General features: G+C 41.8%; 1 protein-coding gene and 1 pseudogene across 5 annotated transcripts in view; one reads left to right on the forward strand and one right to left on the reverse strand.

Moving 5' to 3' along the window:
- Positions 1-22,242, reverse strand: part of CREB5 (cAMP responsive element binding protein 5) — a 492,421-nt gene that overhangs the window by 190,110 nt on the left and 280,069 nt on the right. The window lies entirely within an intron of this gene.
- Positions 1,416-20,363, forward strand: LOC144240928 (small ribosomal subunit protein uS5-like; annotated as a pseudogene).

Here is a 22,242-nt window from a genome sequence, read left to right on the forward strand (position 1 = left end):
TTCAACTTTGATACTGAGATGTTCGTAGGCTGCCCCAGAGCCTCTCTGCTCTGTCTACAGAAGTCAGAAAAAAAGAGTTCAGGAACCGGCAGCAGCTGAACAGCTTGGCTGACCTGTACACTGAGTCCGTGATTCCAGAACAACTCTCCAAGGGAAGGGCGGAGGTGAAAGGAGGAGGATGGGGCAATAAATTAGTCATTTGGACTTCCCTACAGGGACTTCCTCTGTGTGTCCATCCTCACCTCTTTCTTCACATACTTCAGTGGATTAATACCAGTAATCCAACCTTTGTTGAGTGCTTGCTCTGTTCTAAATACTTCTCTAAGGATTTTGCATGTATTATCTCATTTAATCCCCTTTATCGATTTCTCAATCTCAACTTAGCTGAACAACTTGGAAATAAGTATTCTTATTATGTCAATTTTCAGAGAAGTAAACTGAGGTATCACTTAGCCCAAGATCACAAATTCGTAAGTGGTGGACCCACTGTTTACACAGATAGTCTGATTTAGAAGTCTGGGCTCTTATCCACTATCTACTGGCTGTATAAGAAAAGCAGGATATGAATGGGAAGAGGTATTCGAAGTTTGCCTTATGGTTATTGTTGTTTAAATATGATTGTTTAATGTAGTTAGCTCTATCAATGTTCAATACCTGGTTTTATGATCTGGTGTTTCCCACCAGACTGTACTCCATGAGTCAGGGCTGTCCTTCTTGTTTCCTAACTATTAGTAGAGTGCTTGGCCAATGACAGGTACTTGGTGAATGTTTGCTGAATGAATGAACACAGCAGAGGAAATGTCTAAAAGGATTTTCCTAGAAAAGCCAGAGAAATAGTGTATTGAAAGGACTAGCATGCACCATATCATCTCTAATTTCTCAGGTGCTACCCACTGACTCATGAGTCCATCACTTGACCGCCATGTCCCCTGATTTCCATGCTACCTAGCCATCTTCCTGCAGGACACAGTGTTCTCTGAATTCAAATTTCCTCTGCCCAGTTCTGTCTCTATTAGTTGTCTCCTCCTTCTCTTACCCCTTGATTTCCGGGCCATGTCCCCTGGGTTCTGGAGGAGGCTGTTTATTTCCTGTGGTTACTGAAACATCTTCTGGAAGGTTTTGAGGGCAAAGTAGATTGACAGATGCTAAGCCTGCTGGGGCAAATCAGAACTATGAGAGGTGACCGGACAGGAGAAGGACAATGAGCAGGCACAGCGGGTTTCTGTGGCAGCTTGGCAGGAACAGGTTTCAGTAAATAAACAGAAGTAAGTTCAGGAAACCTGCACAGTCTTTTCATATGCACTGTAAGCTCAGACCACAACCACAAGTTCCCTGATGGCTCTCTCTATCTGGGGTCTTACAGATGAAATAGATCAGAACCACTCCTCACCAGCACCCCATAAGATGAGTTGATGATGTTGGCCAAGACCATAGGAGTGACAGTTGGAATGAGAGAAATTCCCTCCTCTGAACTGGGGGGCTTCTACATCATTGTGGAAAAGAAGAAAGAAAAGGAATTACTGCTGCGTGGTAGCAGGTAGATCAGGAGATTTCATGTAGGGCATTTAATTAGTCAAACAATCCTGGAAGGTAAGTATCAGTACATCTACTTTACAGATAAGAAACTAGACTCATCTCCAGACACACAGTAACAGTAGCCCCTGCGTTTTATACGAAGCCGCATACAAATTTTGATTTCTTAAATATCCAGTATGCAGCAGGCATTGTTGTGAAAATGATGTCTGATGACTGTCCTGGTGTGTCTCAGGCTGAAAATGAGCCAGAACATTTCAGCCACCAAACACTGACCTCTTGGAAAGGCTGTGGGCAGAGAAGGTCTGGGGAGCATTTTAAAGGTGCCTTGAACTTCATCTTTTCCCTTTAATCTGGGGATGACAAGAACTGTATAGAAAAAAAAAAACCCTTTTCACATTTCAAGAGACAGGTCATGGGAATTACAATTGGCCATTTATATGAATTTTATGTATTTCTGAGCCAAGACCTTTCAGGGTCTTGGTATTCAAATTTAAGCCAAAAGATTAATTTAGCCTAGTGTTTCTCAACCATGACCTCACATTTAAAAAAAAAAAAAAAAAAAAAAAAAAGCTGATGCCTGGACTCCACCCCAGAAGAAATGATTCAAACTTTCTGGGGGTGGGGCCCAAGCACTGGTATTTTTTTCAAGCTCCTCAAGTGAAAGCCTCAGGTAGCCAAGGCTGAGCCACTCTTTAAAATGGCCTGAGCGCCATCTTATCTCATATAAAGAACTGAAACTCGAGTGGACTTGAAAATTCAGGATGATCCATTTTTCTCCATTGAATGCTGGCTCTCAGAAACCCCAAGCTGATAATAACAACACGGCTCCGACGGAGATCTTGGAACAAATGCCCAGCAGCTAGGGCAAAAGACAGGGAAAGAAAGAGTATATGAACCAGCACGCTAATTAGGGAAAACCAGACACTCTGGCGGAAGGCCAAGGGTGTGGCTGGGTGGAGAGGGGTGGGGAACAGGAAAAATTATAGGAAATTAGAAATTTTAATAACTTTGACCGTCAAGGGTTGCGATTGGATACTGAATTGTTTCTAACTTATTGCAAGCCTTGAGAGCAAAAACAGATGAGGAAAGAAACTCTTGTATCACATTCTGGCTGCTTTTCATTTCTCAAGCTTAGGAACAGAAAGGAAATGAAGCCTTCCTGGGGCTCCTTTCCCCAAATCGAATTAAGGGCCCCCACAGGCTCCCTTTCTGAACGCCAGGGGGAGTAAGACACATGCAGCCTCCTTCACTGGGCCTTCTGGTAAAATGTGAGAAAGAAGTAGTTCTTGCTTATTGTTTAGATCCCTTAATAGGCTGTTCCTTCTCTCTCTGGCTAAAGATGACAAACTACTTGTACTCATTTAAAAGAGCAGTAAAGGTTTAAAAGCAATACAGTGAATTCTATTCTATCACCCTAAGGCTTAAAGTGGTACAAAAGGAGAGGGGTTACGAGAGCAGATGCTAAGCCCAAATCCTTGGGTTTAAATCCCAGAAACAGCACTGTGTTACCATGGGCAGGTTCCTTAGCCTCTCATGCCTTGGTTTTCCTGTTTGTAAAATGGGTGTAATAATAGTAATGCACCTCATAGGATGGTTGATGGACTGACACGCATACTGCTTGGAATGAGGACTGGCACAGAGTTAGCACTCAACGAGTATTAGCTAATGCAATTATCAAAGAGAATACCAGGAAATTTTTATTGAAATTCGAATCCTTCCGTACTTCAATCATGCCAAGGATTTTATATTAAAAACTATACAACTCAAATAGCAGGGATGGTGAAGCCAAAGGAGTGTCAGGCAAGAAATGATATTTGAAGGCAGAAATGAGTGCCATTTCCCATATGTAACAAATGTCACTTATTCTAGTGATCTATAATAAGAATACAGAAAATAATGAATTACGCTATCATAAAATGGCTAATATAGGTGTTAAATACAAGATAGTGTGTCCCCAAAGAATGAACTAAAATGAGCAGACCATAAAGAAGAAAGACAATAATCTGTTAGGATATCATTATCATAAACCCTCCCCCAGAGGAAATAAGAAATTAGGTGAAGAAAAGGAACATATGGTAATGACAACTTATATACATTTTTACTCTGGCAACAGCCAAGAAGACTCTAACAGTAGTTATTTCACTAGACTGCATGTACTTTTATAATTCCACAAAATTGTTTTGATTGGAATAGATTGTCCTCTATGATGCTACATCATTTTAACAAAATGAGAGGCCAATAAGGGAGCCCGGGGTCGGTTTTCCCCACATGAAGACTGATGGCACATTTTCCATGGACGGAGGCCACGGAATAAACACTGCTGTATCAAACATTCCTGACGATGAGGGAGAACTCCACTTGCATATTTTTTTGTACTGGAGCACATAACTTTTTTCCCTGTGGATCTTCAGCGGGGCAAGGCAGTTGCCTTGGCTGTATGGAATTCAGCAAACAGAAATGCATGCCCAGTGACCACACACTTGCATCTGGATGAAGTTTCGGCTGACTGTGCTTTGGGATTTCAACTCTAGTCACTAACAAGGATCCCCTTCTTTTTGACTATATAAGTCAACTCTGCGAACCACAGGGGAGTGTGAATGTTTTCGTCGTCTTTCCGGGTCTACCAAGTGCTGAGAGTGTAGGCAGCACAGATCGACTCTCTTGTTCTTCGTACCTCTTATAGTTGGAGGTGCCGAAGTCTGGCAAGACATTGGAATGATGGGAGAAGGGGCATCTCAAAGAGTGGAGTGAAGGTCATCCTTTTCACTGGTCTATCAGCATGTGTGGGGAAAATGGACAAAGATAGGTAAAGAAAGACACACCGCTCAAAGTACGGCCTTGGCCTCGGCTTGGATCCAGCTCCACACCTACTAACCCTGTAGCTCGGATTCAGTGGTTGCATCTCCCCAAGCCTCATGTCCTCATTTTTAAAAGGGGGGTAATAGCAGCCTCTTCTTTACAAGGTAAAGGAATTAAACTAGATGGTTTATAAGATACTTTATCCTACACCACACTGTATCTTTAAATCTTCTGAGGCAGGTACTACGGTACTCATTTTGCTGATGGGAAACCAAAGCTCAGACACAGAAACTGGCCCACAGTCACCTAGCTGGTAAATGGAGGAAGCTAGGCATGGGACCAGGGTTGCTCCAAAGGTAGTGCTCATCACCACTGTGCTATGTACTCACTGGTCTGTATCACAAAATGCCAGGAAGTTAGGACTTGTGGACTCCAGACCATCTGAGTCAGCCCTTCCTTTAATAGGAGAAGAATAAAATTAAGAACTGAACACGAGGGTGGAAGGTAGGTACAGGAAATCAGTTCTTCAGACTCTTTGCCTAGCGATTTTTCTTCTGTTGGCTCATATCCTCATGAAGGAAGAGCAAAAAGTAAATTTAGAGAATGTTCAACTGAGACACTAAACTTATAAGACTGGGATAAGGCATAGGTAGAGGGGTAAAGAAGGGGCCAAGGAGAAGCTCTTTTTGTACAAAGCCTGTCAGTTCATGAGGCGCCTGAGTGGCTCAGAAAGTTAAGCATCTGACTCTTGATTTTGGCTCAGGTCACGATTTCATGGTTCAGGGGATCAAGCCCTGCATCGGGGTCCTTGGGATTTTCTCTTTCTGTCCCTTCCTCCTCAAAATAAATAATAAACTTAAAAAAAGACAAAGCTTATTAGTTTAGTATCTTAAAATGTTGGTAATGCAGTATAAAATCCAATCATTTTGAACTGTAAAAATATTGAGATTTCCAAACCTATTATTAATTAATTGTTCATTAAAGATCTGTTAGAAACAATAACAACAACATCAACAACAACAACAAACCAATAGGGCTTAGCCAAACCAATAATAATGAGCTTTTTCAAGTGTGAACAAAAAGCTAGCTCACAAATTCTCAATTGTTCTTTCCTGATACCAATATCAAATATACATACTCAAAAATTTTAAAAAAGTAAATTAAATAAGTGAGTTACTAAAATGCCTCCTTTTTAAAAAAAAATATTTATTTGTTCTTGAGAGAGAGAATCCCAAGCAGGCTCCACACTGTCAGTGCAGAGCCCTCAGGGCACAAAGCTCGAACTCTCGAACCATGAGATCGTGACCTAAGCCGCAATCTAGAGTCAGATGCTTAACTGACTGAACCACCCAGGGGCCCCTAAGACCCTCCTTCTTTCCTAGCTTCAGAATTCACACAAATTAGACCTGCAGGGCATAAAGGTTTTAGTTATTTAACTGGCCTCAATATTCAATTTGCATTTCTGCACTGGCCTGTGTATTTGAGGATGCTTTTCCTAGTTGTATGAATTTAATACGCTCCAATTTAGATTGTATACCTGTAGAGGGCAGTATGCCATATTTATTTAATAGATGGATTCAGAATCTCTACTAATGGTGGTGGTAGTTGTTACCACCACCACCATCATCATCATCAATCATCATCACCAACATCACCATTATCACCATTGTTCTTATCCAATTCCTGGGTTTTGATCTTAGAGAAAATACCTATTGCAAAGTTGCAACGTAGGAAATAGGCATATAATCTTTTCTTCTGAATACTAATTGTGTTCATTTTTTCTGACTTATTATTTTGCTTAAACTCCAAAAGGCTCTCTTCCCACTAGCACACCACAAAACTCCTTTACAATGTAAGATGTTGGCACAAAAGTCTGCCATTCTGCTATAAATAATTCAAAACATTTTGACACAAGATGCAAAGACCTATCACTAACAGAGAGCTGGGGGCAGAGGAATCAAACGAAAAGAACGTTCCTCACTGAGTTATGTTTTCACTCGTACTAGCCTGTGGTCAGAAACAACACTCCCTGTAGAATCTGTTTCTTTAAGATTCTAAAAATAAATTGATCTGTAAGTGACTTTGCTGTAATACATACAGTGAGTCAGATCAAGGAATAAGAGCCATTTATAGAATGTGAACTAAGCCCTGGCCTGAGACACTCACTTAATCCTCACCAAACAGAGAAAAGACATTTCAGATTGGCCAGAGTTTGATCGCTAAACCTGTTCTGAAATATAAAGTTTCTTTGATTATATTAGAATATGGCCAGAGGTTACTATAATGCCAAAACATTTGGCAGCAGGGGGAGCGGGCTGCGTGGCCACAAATGTTCCTCTATGAGTGCATACTCAGGCCCACACATACTCTATCCATGTTCACACGCATGTAGGTAGAAGACTGCATTGGCACACAGTAACATGCAATCATCCCATACACGCTCCTATAAAGAAATGGGTGGGAGTATTTTGACATGCAGTGCACGATGGTTTAGTTGAACTGTATAACCACAAAGAAGTCATCTAACATCTCTGAGCCTCATTTTCATCTGTAAAATGGAAAGAAATACAGTCCCTACCTCAGAAGATTGATGTGAGGATTAAACAAAGTAATGCATATAAAGCACTCAGTACACATAATAAAATTTTAAGAAATGTCAGCTACACTTCTGGTCTCTTCAGCCCTGGCAGTGATAGGATGCTACCTATCCTGCTTCTTTGGGTGCTACAGCATGTCTTCATAGTCTCATCAATAGCTGCCTTAGGAGGCATGTCTGATGGCTACAGGTTACTAAGGGTGTTTTTACCCCTCCCGCATGGATGGCTGATGTAACAAACATCGTTAAGAGATATATGATTGGAGGGAAGGTGTGTGTGTGTGTGTGTGTGTGTGTGTGTGTGTGTGAGAGAGAGAGAGAGAGAGAGAGAGAGAGAGAGAGAAAGGGAGGGAGGGAGGGAGGGAGGAAGGAAGGAAGGAAGGAAGGAAGGAAGGAAGGAAGGAAGGAAGGAAGGAAGGAAGGAAGGGAATGTCTGTGCGTGTAAGAATTCATGTTGGGACATGAGGGATTTGCCACCCTCTTCACCTGACTTTCACTCACAAGCAAATGTATCAACATTGCCTGCACACAGATCTCAGACCTGGCACATTGTAAAGAGCTGCATTGCAGGGACTATGACTTCATATCATAGTGTTAATCACTGACCTCCGCCTTGGCAATAAGATCTCCTTTGGCCCTTGTACAATTAGAATCCACCTGAGACTGCCTAACCATCTACTTGATAGCAAATTGGCAGCAAGTATTAGGAAATTGCACGTTGGTATTTGGATGTGTCTTTTCCATTGATACAGTTTCTTCAGATTACAGGGTCTTTCTCAATTAAAACAATAAATCAGCAAATTTCATATTCTTTTCACCTCTGGATACATGTTGCCCTTAATACATTAAGTTGCAGTCAGAATGCATGCTGGTATGACGACACCATCCTGTCTTTCAGGTGTGGTTTCAGGGTCACAAGAACACTTGCGTCTGGAAGGCTGAATTCACAGCACACCACAGACACACTCTGCTACTCAGGGGGGTGAGATCATGGTGCTGGCGTGAATTTATCGCTCTTTTAAATGAATGGGGTTGAATTCAATCTACTGACCTTGATCAGGAGGCTAGGGACACAGGCTGTGTAAAACAAAACAAGATAAAATAAACAAGGGAAAACCACAGCGCATGCAGCTACTTTGTTCAGAAGGTGACACTATTGAATTTGGTGTGTGAAGGTCTTGTCACATGAAAGTCTAGAAATAACTATGACCTAAGCATGGGGGTAGGAGATGACCCATTTAGAAATGAATGGACACATTCCATTGTAGCTGTATAGTGGCTAAAATCTATTTTGGGGCAAAAGGGATATTGTAAATACTTTCCTTTGTTTGTAACTATCATAAGCCAAACTTTCTGGCTCTCGACATTTTTCAGTAATCCTGCATTCCAGTAATATTTTACACACCATCCAACCAGGCAAACATTATTCTACCAAGAAGGCAGGATTCCCTGTGACCCCTCTGAATCTCCAGGACTAGCCAAGCCTAGATTGCACCTCATGAATGGTCTTAGTCTGGACGTCTCTCAGGGCTTTCCGAGTCTCACTACATAATTTCAAGGCCACTCAGTTCTGGAGGCCCTCAGAAGATACTGCCATATGAGGCACAGGGAAATGTTCATGTCATTCTGAAATTATTTTGGAAGTAGATATTTAACATAACTTTTTAAATTAGCATTCAACTCCAAATTTGGGACTAAGTTTCGGTGGAATTCATTTGAGGGACTTCTTGCTGGTTTTGAAAAATGTTAATGCCAGCTAGCACTCTTTCATGTTCAATACCAACTGGATTCTAGGCTGTGTGCCTTTTTTAAATTTGATTCTCCCTTTGGTAACAGCATTTCTGTGACAGGGGGTATGGCAATTTATACACTCACTTTCAAACTCTAAAGTGGTTGGCTGGATGGGCTTATTATTGAATTCAGGTCAATCTGTGGCCCCCTTTCCCTTGATGAGGATGGTTCTGGATGCCAATAAGAGGGTCAAAAATGGAAGAAGCCTAGGGCCAAGTATGGAAAAGGGAACAGGCATTTTCTGAATATTTAATTCCTAGTATCTCTTTAAGGTCAAATACAACTTTTATCTAGAAATGTTACACTTTGAAAAACTTTATCACTTTAGAAGATTCCTTCCAGAGACAATGTCGACCTTTCATTAGGCACCAAGCCTGTGTGAAGATCTGGAGATAAGACATGGCTCTGGAGGGTGTGACTTCACAGGGAAAGCGGACTCTATAATGTTCCCTTCAAAAAGAGTTCCCTTGTAGCATTCGTTATAAATGGGACCACCTCTTCCAAGTGGATTTAGTTATTGAAGAAATAAAAGGAATCCCTTACAATGCAGCTTTTCTCATCAGATGACTCCCAAACAAAGATTCCAACAATATCAGCACAGATATAACTATCTGGAATAGTTATTTTTTGGCATTTCCAAAGAGTTGTTTCATTCCATTTCTGCTACCTCAATAATAGATAATAAATCAGAGACTTGGCATTGACTACTCCAATGAGCTATTAATTTTTAAGTCTTCTGCTGGTTGGGTTCCAACTATATGTTTGATGGAGACAACTTTTTATTTATTGTTTAAATCAAACAATAATTTAAGCAAACCCATCAGTTTAAGATGTTATATCAAAATCTGTTTGCTATTGAGTGAGATTTAGTTTAAGATGGAGGCTTCCCAGAGATCCAAGTCTGAGGTTTAATGAGAATATCTTATCTGACAATTGATGTTGGAAGACCAACTGAGTACTCACCTAGTAAGGTACCAAGGTTCTGTTACTGATAAGTTTGCACAAAATAATTTACCATGTTAATGCCTTTTGTCTTCCTATCTAATTATTTCTTTTGTTTAACCTCTTATTTAAACATTACCAAAAGGTCACTAGCCAATGGCGCATCTAATTTAAAAATGTATTATTAGGCTTATGTCATGTCAGACTTAAAAACCGACCAATTCTGTGAGGATGATATGAATAACCATATTGGAACATATTTTTCCCCAAGTATTTAGAATCGGGATCAGACCTTCCCAATGTTCAGAACCATTTAATTTTTTAAAAATTATATTGTTGTAAGAACATTTCACATGAAATCTACCCTCTTAATACACTTTCAAGTATACTATTATACTTTATTACACATTGATATATATTATTATTACTCCTCATTACATATTATTGTCGACTATAGGTATGATGTACAAAAGTTCTCTAGAGCTCATTCACCTTGTTTAATTGACAATTTACGCTCATTGATTAATAACTCCCCTTTTTTCCTCCCCCCCAAGTCCACTTTTTAATGTTATGAATGTGATGATTTTAAATACCTCATATAAGTAGAATCAGCATTTGTCTTCCTGTGACTGACTTATTTCACATAGCATAATATTTTCATAGCCAACAAGTATGCAAAAAAAAAAAAAAGCCCAATGTCATTAACCATCAGGGAAATGCAGATCTGAACCACAATGAGGTAATCCCACACACCTGCCATAATGGTTATTGTCATAAAAACAAAACAATAAACAAAAACAAAAGATAACCAGACAGCAAGTGTTGGCAATGCTGTGGAAAAACAGGAATGTTTGCACATTGTCAGTGGGAATGCAAAATGGTGCAGCTACTATAGAAAATAGTATGAAGTTTCCTCAAAAAAATAGAATTACCATATGATTCAGGAATCCCACTTCGGGGACTTATTCAAAAGAATGGAAATCAGAATCTCAAAGAGATATATTAGGACTCCTGTGTTCACCGCAGCACTATTCATCGTAGCAAGGATGTGGAAACAACCTAAATGTCCGTTGACAGATGACTGGATAAAGAAAATGTGGTATTCAGTGGAATACTACTCAACCTTAAAAAAAGAAGTTAATTCTGCAATACATAAGAACCAAGCCATGATCTTTTCAGTCAAAAACTAATATTTGAGCACCGACCATGCTAAATGCTTCAAATGCTTTATTTCATTTAATCCTCATAAACACCTATAAAGTTAATTAATATTATGTACCCATTTTTCAGGTCAGAAAACAAGGCTAAGAGCAAATCAGTCAGCTGCCTAGGGTCTCAGAGTAGTAAAGTGGTAGAGCCAAGACTCAAACCGACTTCTCCTGATTGTAGGGAAATTCTGCTCATCTAGGAAGCCCACATTCTTCACTACCACACAAAAGCGCTTCCATCTATCAAGACTTAATCTCCTCCAATGCAAATCTTTTCAAATATAAAACCATCAAAGTGTAACTTATTCTGAATTTCCTAGAAAAAGCTATGAGAGGATTGCAAAAATCCTTCCTCTTATCTATACAGACTAAATATATCCCTAGCTCAAACTCTAAGGGATGAACTACTGTGCCATTTTAAAAGTTATTGATTTGAGTATCTTCATGAGATCAAGTCCAGTAACGTGCCTAAATTGTGCAGAAGTTTCCAAGGTGTTGTCAAATCTCATTTTTTAAAAAGCCTCTTGCATTGAGGCCTGAGATGAGCTCTAAGAAAAGTAATCACTTGCTGGAAACTGTAAAGGACAATAGCCATTATATTTGTATGATGTTCGACATATAACACTGACTCTTATAAGTATTTTTTACATGATATTGGCAGAAGAGTCATTATTTCATACACTGGAGGCTCAGAAGGGGTACAACAAAGTAGCCCAACATCACAACTTTTAGCACATTACCACAATCCACGTTCTCTAGCACTGCGCCAGCTGCAGCTTCCCGGGAGTCTCTGTGACCCACAAAACTTGGAACAGCCCTCTGTCCCCAAGGTTTGCTTCACCGCCATCTTGGAGGAACAAAGGTGGGTTTAGATGTGTGGTTTTCTTACTGAAGAGGGTAGTGTATGTCTCAATGGAGAATGACAGGGGAAAATACACAGGCACTGAACAATTTTCTCCTTAATAGCTTTCTTGAAATCCACCCAGTATAGTAGGCCAATGAGTGAGAAGGCGTTTGTCCAGCAGAAATATTTGCCATTGGGGAACATTCCTTGTGATGTCCAGGCATCCTCTTGGCTGGGTGAATGGTAGGTTTGGATACTCTTTCTCTTCCAGACCTGGGCCGTCTAGTGCAACCTTGGAGCCATGCTGGCTGAATTCAAATCCCACCTCTTCAATTTACTAGCTGTGGGCCTTTAAGCCAGTTATATAACTTCTCTGTGCCTGCTTTCTAAAGGGGGACACCAATGATCTACCTCGTAGGACAACCCAGGGGCTTTTGGTGAGATAAATGTAAAGTGCTCAGGATAGGACCGGCAGTGTACTCAATGAGAGCAGTTATTTTTATTACCTTAACAAATGAGCCCCTCAGTATCTTTCTCTATAAAGTAAGAATAATAAAAAACCATGTAACAAGAATCAAAACAGATCCTGTTTTTGAAAGCTCTTTGTAAGTCATAAAATGCTCTGTGCATCTAGAGAATGCCTGCTATTGTCTTGAGGAGAAAGGTGCACTGTCTGCGCTCCACCCACCTCCCTACTGCATCAAAATGAAAAAAATCATTTATATGCTAATCTCCAGGCCAACCCCAACCCTGCTGGGAGCTTGTTAGGCCGGAAGCAAGGAGTTGGAGGTGTCGTCTAGCCAGGGGGTGGCACTTACCCAAAGCCTGGTGGGCCTGCACCTCCCAAGGGAAGGGTCACAGTGATGACAGTTTGAGATTGACATGCTATTTCAGGCAAGTTCAGTAGGACTGCAGTTGACACAAATGAGGGGGAACTTTTAAAATATCTCTTTGTTTTTGTTCAGCATCATGGTCTCACCCAGTGACACACACACGGACTCCAAGCCCTAATGTCTTTAAGGAAGACGGGATGCCAAGTGGGGACAGCTGTTCTCCGTGCCCTTGCCTGGCTTACTCCGTGTGCCCTGCTTCTCCCTGCCCTGCCGGCTTCCCCAGGTGAAGATCTACCCACTTTTCCAAGTTCAGCTTCAGCGCCCATCTCCGCTACGAAGTTGCCTCTTAATCCTCCCTCTGGAACTAATCTCTTCCTACTGCGTCCTCATAAAACTTTCATTTGTTCACCTTTAATGCCACGCTGTCAAAGTTCGCCTTGTTTCCTAAGAGTTGTGCCAGCTGCCTCTGCCCTACTGGCTTGTAAGGAGCTGCTTCTTGTCATCTCTGTCTCATGATGACACCTACACCACATGCTGCTCAAATGAGCCACTCAATAAATATTCATCAAGTGCAAAAAATAAGTATTTGTTGGTGATAATTACATTGAATGAGAGAACTTCATGGCCTCCGAGAAAGACTCTGAATTTTTTAAATGGAGCATTGCTCTCTTCTCCTCCTATCACTATTAAGGCTGTTTCATAACATTTCCTGCCAGGAACAGCTCCTATGATTAAATGATTAAGTGCCAGGGAAGCAGCGGCACCTTCTATGATTAAGTACTGGGTCAAACAGTGATGAAGGGAAGCCCCCATTCGCTCCTAGTTTCAGAAGTGAGGACTGTTGACTCTATTTTCATGCTGCTACTTGCATAAGCCAGTGCGATTCAAGTGGCGGGTTTTGGAATTATGCTTTCTGCTTTCCTTCCCCCCACGCATCCCCTCCACCTGGGCCACTTCTACCACCCATATTACATGGACTATAAGGCACATCAATGACAGAGCAGAGTCCACATTTCTAATTTGGAACCTGGGACTGTGCTGTCACTAGACTTCATGCGTGTTTCTAACCTGCATGCATTCACTAGTTGTATGGGGTGAAAGCAGAAGGAGGAAATGTTTAGAAGTGGGATCACTGATTGGATTTCCTCTACAACTTGAGATCCACACTGTCATGTAAGCAACTAACGAGAGTTCTCCAGATGTTCTTCTAAATTGCCTTTCCTTTGCAGGGACGTTATTAAATATCCCCTATGTTGGCTCTGCATAGCAAAGACACTTTCCATGGGGAAAATTCCAAATTTAGCTCTCAAGTACGTGGACTCATTCTTTCCATGGGGAAAATTCCAAATTTGGCTCTCACTTACATGGAACCATGCTTACGGATGATTTTAGTAGACTTCCAAGAATCCCAGCATCCTTTCCTCAGCCCCCTGCAACTCAGGCTCAAGTTTCAGGAATGAAACCTCCAGGAGATCCCAAAAAGGTGACTACTGGGCTCAGTACCCACTCCCAAGCTTTAGACTTTATAGGGATTTGGACAGCATAAACACTTGTTTAAAGAAAAAACAGGGGTGCCCGAGTGGCTTAGTCAGTCCAACTTCAGCTCAGGTCATGATCTCACAGTTCATGGGTTCAAGCCCCACATTGGGCTCTGTGCTGACAGCTCAGAGCCTCGAGCCTGCTTCAGATTCTGTGTCTCCCTCTCTCTGTCCCTCTCCTGTTCATTCTCTGTCTCTCTCTGTCCCTCAATAATAAATAAATGTGAAAAAATTAAAAAAAGAATAAATAAACTAATAGATTAATGAATGAATATATCAGATCATACATTGTTAGAGAGAACATTTTAGCTCTTCTTGCTCATTTGATTCCTAAATATCCTGATATGGACTTACATTTTTTTTTTATCCTAAATTAAAATCATAAAATGCTTCATCTGAAAGAGACCTTAGTGTAGACTTTTAATATACAATTTTTGAAAGTCATGGACTGATTTGTTCAAATGCCCTTAGAAACAAACCTGCTTCTCTGACTGACATGTAGGTAAGGGCCTGGGGACCACCAGCTCTGAGGAATCAATTATAAGGTTTGCCCAACATTATACAGATCTCAGAGGCAGAATTAAGACTGCTGAGACACTGGCCTGGTGTCTTCTCCTACACAACATGTCCCTTTATGAATTGAGAGCTGTTTCTGGGCACTTACTAGGTAAAAGGACATCTCTCTGACACTAAAATTAATGGAGCACAGGCTTTAAGAAGTTTTGACCCGGACTTCAGGATAGGCGCAGATTTGTGGGTAGGTTTTCTTTATAGAAATATTCTAGCCAATAAATAAATGAAGAAGGAATGACAGAATTAGATTTCACCATTTTGCAATCCTTAAAGAAATAATGTGTCCAGGCAAAGGCTGTCAATCACTGGCAACACCCCAAAGACACACAGAGAATTGATACCTCTTTTTTTTTTAAAGAATTTTTTTAATGTTTTATTTATTTCTGAGAGAGAGAGAGAGAGAGACAGCATGAGCTGGGGAGGGTCAGAGAGAGAGGGAGACACAGAATCTGTAATAGGCTCCAGGCTCTGAGCTGACTGTCAGCACAGAGCCCGACGTGGGGTTGAACCCACAAACTGTGAGATCATGACCTGAGCCAATGTTGGCTGCCCAAATGACTGAGCCACCCAGGCACCCCAAGAATTGGTACCTCTTGACAGAGTACTCCACATTGGCCATGAATTACTCTTGCCAAAAAAAAAAAAGAGAAAAAGTTGAGCTTGACTCTAAAGCAAGTCAAGAAAGCCAGAAATTACCAACTTACAGGAAATACAAGAAAAAGAAACTTGTTAAATGGACACCATGAAAACTGAATCAACAACATTCAGAGTGTTACAAAGTCTACAGTCTCTTCAACAAATCAGTTGCAAGGAAAATCAAGAAGAGGAGGACGTGGATCTGTGATTTAAAAGTGTGTTAGGAGACTTGTTAACCAGTTTCAATGTATGGAACCTATTCCGGTTCTGATTTTTAAAAAGGGCACTTTTTCTCTAAGAAAATGTGGTAGAAATATACCAGTGTTCCTGGAGCCCTGGAGTAGGAAGCAGTGGCAGCCTGACCCAGATCATGGAGCCTGAAGAAGCAAGAAGAAGCTAGGCCACCTGGTCAAGAGCCTTAAGATCAAATCCCTAGAGGATCACTCTCTTTTCTTTCACATCGAGGAGTCCTAAATCACTGACTTTTTCCTGGGGGTGTGGCTCAAGGATAAGGTTTTGAACATTATGCCCATACAAGAGCAGATGTGCACTGCTCAGTGGACCAAGATCAAGGCATTTGTCACCATCTGGGACCAAATGGCCATGTCGGTCTGGATGTTAAGGGCTCCAAGGAGGTAGCCACTGCTGTGCCTAGGGCCATCACCCTGGCCAAGCTCTTAATCTTCCCCATGTGATAAGGCTACTAGAGCAATGAGACAGGCAAGTCCCACACTGTCCCTGCGAGGTGCCTGCCTCCATGCCGAGGGCCTCATCCTACCCCCAGAGGCACCGGCATCATCTCTGCCTCTGTGTCCAAAAAGCTGCTGCTAATAACCAGTACAGATGGCTGTCACACCTCAGTCAGGGGACTGCACCACCCCCTTGGCGACTATGCCACGGCCATCTTTGATGCCATATCCAAGACCTATAGCTACCTCACCCCTGACTTCTAGAAAAAAAGTCTGTGTTCACCAAATCTCCCTATCAGCAATTCAATGACCTTCTACAGAATCACACTAGAGTCTTCCCCACAGGGGACCCAGGCCGCGGCTGTGGGTACTTCTGTAGCACATATACCTATATGTAGCCACATATACCTCTTATGTATACAATAAATAAATACATAAATAAATACATAAGTAAATAAATAGTGAATTAATTAAAAAATAAAGGGCAAAAAATCTATGACACAATCAAGGAAATCTGAAAGATATCTTAAAATATTAAGAAACCATGGGTAGCTTTTTAGGTGGAAAAATGGAATTGTGTCTACTCTTAAGGAATACACACTTTTCATACTTATATGCTGAATTGCTTAGGGATGAAATGCTATGATATCGGAGATATTCTTCCAACAAGCTTGGGGGAGATTAGATGTGGGCAGAAACGCCAACAAAACAAGACTGGTGGGGAGTCAAGAACTGTTTAAGGAAGGCGACAGGTCTATGGGGTCTTTATCCTCATCTCTGTACTTCAACATGCTTGAAATTTTCCATAATAACGAACTTTTAAAGGCGTTTTGTTCATAATTATAACAGAAAAATAGTTTTGCTCAGTTGTTAAAAGAAAAACAAACTCGAGAGGCAGGAAGGAATTTGACAGGAAGTTAAGAGGCTTCTGGAAATACAGGGGACCTTCATTATGAATGGGGCATGAAGAATCTCTCAGAAGGGATAATAAGAATATCCAATCTGTCTTGACTGAAGCTAAACTAGCCAAGGACAGGGGATCTGCTGGTGGGGAAGGTAGAATCTCAAGGCAAAAGTGTGGTTTCATTGACTCAGTCTCAGGTTCACTACATTATGAGAGACAACAGCAGCCTAGCCTCTGTGTTTTAATGAACTCAAATCACTACAGTGTAAAACCATGTATTTGGCAATGTAACTAAAAGATCATTGCATAACCACAAGATCAAAACCCAAATGGAGGGCGCCAATGCCTGCCATCTTGAGTGAGCTTTAAAATAGCGTTGTCCTGGGGCGCCTGGGTGGCTCAGTCGGTTAAGTGTCCGACATCGGCTCAGGTCATGATCTCACGGTTCATGGGTTCGAGCCCTGCGTCACGCTCTGTGCTGACAGCTCAGAGCCTGGAGCCTGCTTCAGATTCTGTTGTCTCCCTCTCTCTCTGACCCTCCCCTGCTCACACTGTCTCTCACTCTCTCTCACAAATAAATAAAACATTAAAAAAATTAAAAATAAAATAAAATAGCATTGTCCTTACCACCAAGATAGAACATTCCTAAAGCAGATCCAAATGTTTCAGGCTGACAAGAAGCCTCTCTCCATATTGCATTTTGCCCCTGAAAGGATGCACTGGCTTACACTTTCAAAAGGTCACCTGTGACACTAAGCCACCCCCAAGACCATTTGGATATTACTGCTTGGGTCATTTACTAAAATTGATATATGACAACCTAAAGAAATAAATATTCCCACAAATTCTTAAGGTGCTTATGCAGACACTCACTGGCAAGGTCTTGTCCGGATGTCATGAAATCAAATATGTCACCAAATATGACAATTTCCTAAAGGGACCCAAGGCAGGTAATGACCAACACTCAATGGGTCAGATCAAAGCACACGGAGGGATCCCAAAGTTTACCTCTGACTTTGTCCTTCAAAAACCCACTCCAATGCAGTAATCATTTTCCATTCAGTTCACATAAAGTCAAAATGATCTTTTATTCTGAAAGGAGTGACGATGATTTGATACCTATGAGTCATAAGTGGCCCTTTGTGAAGGGCCCCGTGACAATGTGTTAGTTCATATTGAAACCCCATGTGTCTGACACACCGTTCCCATCAGTCCCCATTCTTCACTGCCTGTAGGGCAGGGTTCGAGGCCCCGGCTTAGTATGTGTCCTCATTTTCAGATCCAATTTATTGCAACAAACCTTAAAAATTCTTAGACACATTTGCAAAGAGATTTTTTTTTTTAAAGGGGAAACATATATATTTAGTTATTTGGCCAAACTGAGCAAAATGCTCAAAATGTTGAAACAGTGGGGCTCTCAGAATTTCATTACTGCTTTGCTAAGGCAAAGAAGTAAGGACAGTTTCCTTTGTCATCCCAGCGAGTGGGACACATTTGCCAATCAGGGTGCTCTGCAATGAATGTCTAATAAGATACACTGGTCCTCAGGGTAATTCCAAATTCCTGCATAGAAAGAGTTTGGCTTCTCCTCTTTTAATGGCTGCATTTGGAGAATGAACTAAAATGGCCAAAATTTTCAATACATCTTTGAGAAAGGTTAAGCACAAAAATCCCGTTAAACAATAATGGGATTTGTGTATGAAACATTACACTCTTTGAACGTTTTTGAGAAAGTTACTCTCCCTTTTCCCCTCCGACTAATAACAATTCAACATTATTTAACATAATCCTACTGACAGGTAATTTCTGACACGAAATTTATTACTGGCTTGCCCTTTGAGGGCGTGTTTCACTATTAATGTTTCCTTTTAAAAGCTACAGCATACATTAGATTCTCATACAGAGTTTCCCCATGTTTTCCTTGGAAACCCCTACTTTCTGTGGTATTTTACATTGCCCAAGTCTGCTTTAACTCTGTATCCTTAACACACACACACACACACACACACACACACACACACACACACACACATCCTTCCCCAATGTCCAGGTATACACTTAACATCGAAGCAGTGTACTCTACCATTATTAGGTTTATCTATAACTGAATAAGCAACATTACTAGAGCACATATTTAATAAGTTTCTCCTGTACCTGAGTATATGATTGAGTGAGCTAGAATTTAATGTGATCATGCCTGGAAATAAGAGCTGCAGGCTGTGGTTATTATCCATATAGGGCCAGTGAGCCCCTGCAAGCAGGTATCCTGATTGGTGCTTCAAGTCTTTCACGATGCAGGACATATAAGACTTTTCGGAACACAGTTTTGATTCTGACTCATTCAGAGAAATGATGTTTTTATCTGGTGAGTCAGCATGAAACAGGTATTTCGCTACCTGTGCTAACCATACAAGGGCATTGCTACCTGGAAGGTTAGGTCATCAGCCCCAGGAGGAAACACATACCATCTCTGCTTTTTCTGGAACTGCTTTACTGGCATCATGAGCTCATAGGTTGGAGTTGACTATGGGGTATCCTTCATTTGAAAGGGAGGCATTATCTAAATGGCTCACGGGCTGGCAAAGCAGCCGGGGGACAAGTGAAAGGAATACTCATGTGTTCATTCACAAATTATTTACTTATTCATTTGTTATTTCAGGGAGGTCAGGTTTGTTGAGCTATAATTTACAGATAGTAAAATTCACCCTTTTTGACATGCGGTTCTATGAGATTTGACAAATGCACACAGTCATATAATATCACTACAATCAACATAGAACAGTTCCGTCACCTCCAGAAGCTCTCTCGCTCCCTTTCTGGCTAACCCCTCTCCCACCCACCCTATGTATTGTAAAATAATACTCAGATAATTTACTACAGAGACATGAATTCACCGGCAGTTCCATTCATGGACATCCTTGTACTTATTCTTAACATAGTGGCAGGATTGACTGGTAATGAGTTTCAGAGACCCTTAATAGCACCAGAAGATCAAGAACGCTTGGGGCAGACCTGTTGCCTCCCATGTACCCTAGTGGATAACCTACTTCTGTAGAGAAACACACGCAGGATAATGCCCCTATGTAACTTCTTCACCTGCCAGCTCTTTCGCTAACTTTAATGGAAGACTAAGTTCTCCTCGGTTTCTCCCCTCGATCAAATGCTAACTGAGAAACGCTAGGGCACACACACTCTCTCCCCAACCTTGGCCCTCACCTCTCTCCCCACAGACGCACATGTATACAGTTCTCTCTCTTTTACACACACACACACACACACACACACACACACACACACACACACACGGGAAACAAAGGCAACACAAAAACTGCCAAGATAGTCTGTCCTCCAAGGTGGTCGTTAAACCTCTAACGCCACGACTGCACCTTCCAGGCCCAGAAGCCCGGGATGAAAATCCCCCATCCCGAGAAGCTGGAACTGATCCGAGGTCCTTGCACATTAGGGAAGAGTTAAATTCCTAGGTTACTGGGCCATTAGCAGCTCAGCCATCCATTTTTCATTTGAAGGAACCTTTTTAAAGGTTGAATTCTTATCTTCGGGAGGCCTGTAAATGCAGTTCTTGTGTTTTCATTGGGTTTATTTAGCCTGGGGGATTTAGGTCCCTCTGTTGAGGCAGTAAATTTTCCCCTTTGTGTGAATGTATGTGGTTAATATACTTAAAAATCCATCAGGCAAGGCTAACAAAAATGCAGCCGCCTTTACACAGCAGTTTTTGGCGAGGATATAGTCACTCAGGATGGCTGTGCGGTGCTTATAATTGAATTGTGGTCACTAAGCCGAATGCTATCAACTTCTGTAAAAACCCAAAGCCAGATACCTCTGAGCACGCCTTTCACCACCTTCCCTCCAGCCCCTTCCCCTTGCTGCCAGCTCCCCCCACTTACCCGGCTGGCAGAGTGGGACACAGAAAGAAACCCAAGACAAACCACCAGCAGACATGGCCACAGCCTTTAAACATGTGCTATGAGAGACTGAGAGCAGGATCTGAAAAGGCACACGAAGACCCAAGGACATGAGGGACATGCTCTGGAGGCCAGGGAAAGAGAAGCTGCTCATGAAAAGGAAAAGGACAAAGGTCTTCTAAAGGCACCCTTGGAACACTTCCAACTCTTGGTTGCTAACAGTGTTAACATTTAGCCAATGGAATCAACACTGTCTGACACAAGGGGCACAGATCCCAGCTCCCCGCCCAAGTGCCCCTTGCAATGGTAACCTCAAACGATCTAGGGTCCATTAGCTGACCTTTCCCCCTTCCTCCTCTGACCTCACATGCCCACCTCTCTGTCTTCTCTCTTCTGGTACCAGAGCCCAGTCAACCATGGGCTGGCACGCACGACAGCTGTGGGCTTTGGCCAACATGCACGCGGCCTTCACGACTCGGCAGACATGGCTGCTGCAGGAGACCAGACTACGACCATGCACTCCTCGTGTACCAAACTCAACAAGCTGGCCTTGGTTCCTGACAGACTGGAAACAAAAGGAGAAAACCCACTCCTTGAACTAAGTCATGGCAGGAGGAGAGGGAAAAAAAAAATCCAACATACAACTCTCCCTAACCTAAAGACAAAAGCATATAAAGCAAAAGTACACACAAAACGATTGTTCTAGGGCGCCTGGATGGCTCAGTCGGTTAAGTGTCCGACTTCAGCTCAGGTCATGATCTCACGTTCGTGGGTTCGAGCCCTGTGTCGGGCTCTGTGCTGACAGCTAGCTCAGAGCCTGGAGGCTGCTTCAGATTCTGTATCTCCCTCTCTCTCTGACCCTCCCCTGCTCATGCTCTCTCTCTCTCTCAGAAATAAAAAAGGATTGTTCTAAAAACTACCTTTTCCACTAGGCCAAGGAATAGTGAAATATTTCAAATCCATCCCAGGCACTAAGTTTATTTAATAAATATCATTCTAAATGGGCACGTGCTAAATGTAACAGCAATACCTGGGCTCTTCGCGTGCATAAGCCCATCCCATTGCCATGCAAAGGATGGAGAAAGCACTTTAGACTCAACCACCATCCAAAGCAAGTTCTGCTGAAAATGAGCTCCTGATGCTGAGGAGCCTAGAGCAGGTGAGGTCAAGGGTTAGAAATTCAACAAGACAGAAACTACAAGCAGCCCAGCGCAAATGGCTTCAAAGCAAAAGACAGACTGCCCCACATACCTAGAACCTAAAGAAAACCAAACTAAGCCATGTCTAAAATGCATGAATCAGAAGAACACACGCTTCCCAAAGACTAAACATACAACTTACTACTCAAGAACTACTGTGTCAGTTCAAATTTTTGCTGCTTACCATTGACAGTGGCTGCAAAATTGTTCAGGTACCCATTTTTTGAAAAA

This window comes from Crocuta crocuta, unplaced genomic scaffold, assembly GCF_008692635.1.
Source record: "Crocuta crocuta isolate KB4526 unplaced genomic scaffold, BGI_CrCroc_1.0 scaffold197, whole genome shotgun sequence".
Taxonomy (NCBI): Eukaryota; Metazoa; Chordata; class Mammalia; order Carnivora; family Hyaenidae; genus Crocuta; species Crocuta crocuta.